We start from the raw sequence: 5,397 nt of genomic DNA on the forward strand, positions 1-5,397 counted from the left end.
TACTATAAAAAAAACACCCAAGAAATCGTTAATCTGTTCATAGTTACATTAAAAATATATGATGACTTGTATATACTCCTCAAAACTTGGAAATAACAGAAAAAAATTGGAGAAAGATGCGGAGGTCCAATTGTGAGAGAGACGAACACCTTCCCTTCCCTTCCACCATCGCTATTTTATTAGCCTATCTTATTACGCCACGTGTTATCTCTCCCTAACTGAAAATATTCTCTCATTTCCCTCTTAAACCGTAAAACAACATTTTTTTTTTTTCATTTTTGATCTCTCTCTCCCCCCCCCTCTCTCTTGTTCTTCATCTTCATCTTCTTCCTCTCGTCACTTTTTTTTTTTTTTTTAATAATTTCTCTCTGTGTTGTGTTCATGCCCGACGCGAAATTGAGCCACCTCGTCTCTGTTTCAGGTGAAATCGTCGTTGCTATTTCTCCGCTTTTTTTTGTTAATCTCCATGTTTATCCTTCGATTACACTCACGATTTATATCTTCAGGGAAGGGGATCTAGAAGCTCTTCGCATCTAAACGTGAGTTCGTTCTTCCGTTCGTTTTTTTTTTTTGACGCACGATGATGAACATTGAGTCGATTCAGCTTCCGTGAGATTTTTGTTTTTGGAAATGAGATGTGAAACATTGAATCGATGTTCGCATGAGCGCCTGATTTTGATTTTTTTTTTGTGTGCGTGTGTTCGTCGTCGTCGTTACTCATTTTAAGGTCCTTTTGTTTGTTCCGTACGATTTCCGATTTGAGTTTCCGTGAAATTGTTTTATCGGAATTTATTGATATCTCGCTTCCCGTGTTCGTCTTCTTCTGGATTTTAATTTCGTCGCTCCAGCTCCGTTTTCGATTGTTCATGTATTTCCGGAGCTGTGTGTTTGAGTGAGAGAACGAGTAATCTCAACAGCTCGTGGCCGTGTGTGCGACCTAAAATCCCGACGCTGCATCTTAATCTCTTGACAAAATTAGCTGTTTTTTTTTTGGTTCAATTAAATCCTTCGTATCTATTTGTTGTTTATTGAGAATCTCGGTTTCATTTGTGATTCAATGTTTCTTAACAGGGAGAGAGATGGCGCAGAGTAGTACATCTCATGACTCTGGCCCTCAGGGGCTTATGAGGCGGCCATCTCGTAGTGCTGCCACAACAGTCTCGATTGAAGTTTTTGATCATGAGGTGGTTCCGGCCTCCCTTGGTACCATTGCTCCTATTCTACGTGTTGCTGCAGAGATTGAACATGAGCGCCCCCGTGTTGCCTATCTCTGTATGATTTTTGCGTCTCCTTATTTGTTTTGCTTCTAGGATAAAGCTGAACTACTTCAATTTATGTCCCTGATCACTTTAATTTCCATGTGCTCGTGTGAAGGTCGATTTTATGCTTTCGAGAAAGCTCATAGGTTGGATGCAAGCTCTAGTGGAAGAGGTGTGAGGCAGTTCAAGACACNCTCGCACAGAAAATAGCAATTCATAAGAGCCTTTAAATCAGGCTTTTAATCATCTAAACCCCCACACATAGATAGCCAGTGTTAATATGATCCCATCTATAGTTTTCTTGATGTTCTGTGTAGTAGTTTTCACAAAGGATGTTTTCAAATTCCAGTTTAAAAGGTCATCATCTCAGACCTTCACCTTATGATACAATCTGCTACTAGACAAGTCTCTTTATTCACAAGATTTACTTTTCAAATTACTCCTAAACTGGGGCTCCAGAGTTGCATTTGTTTTACACCTTGAGAATATCCATTTGAAATGATACGGATAATGACATTTTCTTCTAGCATCAGTAGATATAGTAACAATTTTTTTGTGACGCAGGACAATGCTTCAAGTCTTGCTTCTAGGGTGAAGAAAACTGATGGGCGGGAAGTTGAGAGCTTCTATCAACAATATTATGAGCACTATGTCAGGGCACTTGATGAAGGAGATCAAGCAGACAGGTAAAGATACAATCCTGTGTTTTCCAAACTTATCATGTGTTGGGCTTTGCAGAGAAATAATATAATGCTCTTTTTCTGACGGATTTTCTGAACCATCATCTTGCAGAGCTCAGCTTGGTAAAGCATACCAGACAGCCGGAGTGCTCTTTGAAGTGCTCATGGCAGTTAACAAGAGCGAGAAAGTTGAAGCAGTAGCTCCTGAGGTTTGTGTCCAAATTAAATTTCTTCAAAGCAATCAGGACAGCTATAAAAGATTCCTTAATGATTAGCTAACCAAGATGGGAGTTTAAAACGTTTCCATATGTGTTTCTGCGTAGATCATTGCAGCTGCTAGAGATGTCCAAGAAAAAAATGAAATTTACGCACCGTACAACATTCTTCCACTAGATTCTGCTGGAGCTTCACAGTCCGTTATGCAGCTTGAGGAGGTATATACAATTTGAATTATTCTTCCCATTCTTAAATGTAATGGCCGCTAAATTTTGATATCTGCCTTCTTATACCTCTAACGCTGGTTGATGACTAGGTCAAAGCCGCTGTAGCTGCCTTGGGGAACACTCGCGGATTGAACTGGCCATCTGGATTTGAGCAGCACCGAAAGAAAACCGGAAATCTGGATCTTCTTGACTGGTTAAGAGCTATGTTCGGATTTCAGGCAAGTCGGTGATCTGAAAAGAGTGACAAGAAGATATAATGTTAAAGGCATAAAAACACTGAGACATATTTCTTACTTTCTTTATCTTTTTGATTTTCACAGAGAGACAATGTCAGAAATCAGAGGGAACATTTGGTTTGTTTACTTGCTGATAATCACATAAGGTTGACTCCTAAGCCAGAACCTCTAAACAAGGTACTCTTGATAGTTCCACTCTTTGAGAGCCAACGACACTATAGGAGTGAGTAGAGTGGGTAATTAAGAGCTTTGGGTACAGTCTGATAAAAGTTCATCGACCTTGTGAACAACACCATAGACCTGGTTTATTCATTTATCAAGAAGTTTGTTATCCAGGGCCCTTAAACAGAATTATCCTAAGCAGATAGAAAAACAAAGCATTATCTCAATATTTCATCAATTCAGTATATCTCTATACTATTCATCTATTAAGCACGTTTCATTTCTTTCAACTAACTAATCTGTATATTCAGCTCGATGACAGAGCCGTTGATGCCGTAATGACAAAGCTCTTTAAGAACTACAAGAACTGGTGCAAATTTTTAGGACGTAAACACAGTTTAAGGTAGCTGGAAAAATTTTGTTTTCTAAATGGCTTGGATGGGAAATGTTTTCAAATGATTGATTTATCAAAATTCACTCTGTTTTTTTATGCAAAGGCTTCCTCAAGCTGCTCAAGATATACAACAGAGGAAGATACTATATATGGGCTTGTATCTTCTCATCTGGGGTGAAGCTGCAAATATTCGCTTCATGCCAGAGTGCTTGTGCTATATTTTCCACAATGTCAGTAACTTATTCAGATTCTCTTCATTTACTTTTTTCCCCATTTTTTCCTTTTATTTTTGGACGTAAAAAAACAACTATATCTCTTGGTTATGCTCAGATGGCTTATGAACTCCATGGTCTCTTGGCTGGAAATGTCAGCATCGTTACTGGAGAAAATATTAAGCCTTCTTACGGTGGAGATGATGAGGCATTTCTACGGAAGGTCATTACACCAATCTACCGTGTAGTTCAAAAGGTACATGTTTGAATGACAAGTCATTTTAAGAATCCTGACATTGTATACACGGTAGCTAACTTTTTATGAATTAGGAAGCAAATAAGAATGCGAACGGCAAGGCTGCTCACTCAGATTGGTCCAACTATGATGATCTGAACGAATATTTTTGGTATTTTTGACCTCAAGTCTGTAAAATTGAAGGTTTAGTTGGTGAGGGCACCTTTTATATATAATTTGTGCATTACTGTTATATAGGAGTCCTGATTGCTTCTCTCTGGGCTGGCCAATGCGTGATGATGGAGATCTTTTCAANTTAAAGGCGTTCCTCCGCTTTATATCATGGCTGTAGCATTGTACTTACTTCCAAATGTACTGGCAGCTATCATGTTCATTTTTCCAATGCTTCGACGCTGGATCGAGAATTCAGACTGGCATATATTTAGATTGCTCTTGTGGTGGTCACAGGTATGAAGGCTGGATGTTATACATTCCCTGTCTTCTAGTCCTGCATGATAATTCCATTCCCAGTTTATCTAGTCAGCAAAACCCTTAGGAACGTTAACAGACCTCTGAATCGGATAGTTGAGATTATCTGCCACTGAGGATCAATATTCTTGTATTGCTTGNTTGAGGGAAATCTTACGGAAGGATGTTTTATATTCTCTCTCCAGTATCTTCATTACCGCGGCTTTTCTACGCTTCCTTCAAAGTATGTCACGTCAATGCTATATTATTTTCTAATTTCTATGGAGTTTCTTTGTGCTCATCATTTGGTTATGTTTCCTGAAAATAAAGGTTAACTTGATGTTTTGCTTCCATGTTAGGTGTCCTGGACGTTATCTTAAACTTTCCAGGTTTCCACAGGTGGAAATTTACTGATGTTTTGAGAAATATTCTCAAGATCATTGTCAGTCTCGCTTGGTGTGTTGTGTTACCCCTATGCTATGCCCAGTCTGTCTCTTTTGCTCCTGGCCAGCTGAAACAATGGCTATCATTTCTTCCACAAGTTAAAGGCGTTCCTCCGCTTTATATCATGGCTGTAGCATTGTACTTACTTCCAAATGTACTGGCAGCTATCATGTTCATTTTTCCAATGCTTCGACGCTGGATCGAGAATTCAGACTGGCATATATTTAGATTGCTCTTGTGGTGGTCACAGGTATGAAGGCTGGATGTTATACATTCCCTGTCTTCTAGTCCTGCATGATAATTCCATTCCCAGTTTATCTAGTCAGCAAAACCCTTAGGAACGTTAACAGACCTCTGAATCGGATAGTTGAGATTATCTGCCACTGAGGATCAATATTCTTGTATTGCTTGTTAGTTATATGTATATGCAAGTCGAGAGGAAAGTTTGCGTGTTTATTGGCTATATCAATGATTAAATAAGTTTTTGATTATGGCTTATGCTCAGGGGGATATCTTACATGTTGTTTGAATATACCATTTACTGATGTGCATGTCCTATGTTTTCCTTTTCAGCCAAGAATTTATGTTGGAAGAGGGATGCATGAAAGTCAAATTGCACTCATAAAGTGAGTTTATGGAGTCAAACATATTCTACTGAAGAATTGATCGCATATAATGAAATTTATATCAATGCTCTGCTTATACAATTGTTTTTGCTAATCTGTTTCTTGAAATTTCCAGGTATACGATTTTCTGGCTGTTGCTTTTCTGTTGCAAATTTGCATTCAGTTACTTTCTACAGGTTTGAAACTGCATAACAGTTATGTGATGTGACCTGATGTCGAACTATCATAATCGTTCTCA

General features: G+C 38.6%; 1 pseudogene; it reads left to right on the top strand.

The window, feature by feature from the left end:
- Positions 308 to 5,397, top strand: part of LOC104767950 — a 14,281-nt pseudogene continuing 9,191 nt past the window's right edge.

Source organism: Camelina sativa, chromosome 19 (genome assembly GCF_000633955.1).
Source record: "Camelina sativa cultivar DH55 chromosome 19, Cs, whole genome shotgun sequence".
Taxonomy (NCBI): Eukaryota; Viridiplantae; Streptophyta; class Magnoliopsida; order Brassicales; family Brassicaceae; genus Camelina; species Camelina sativa.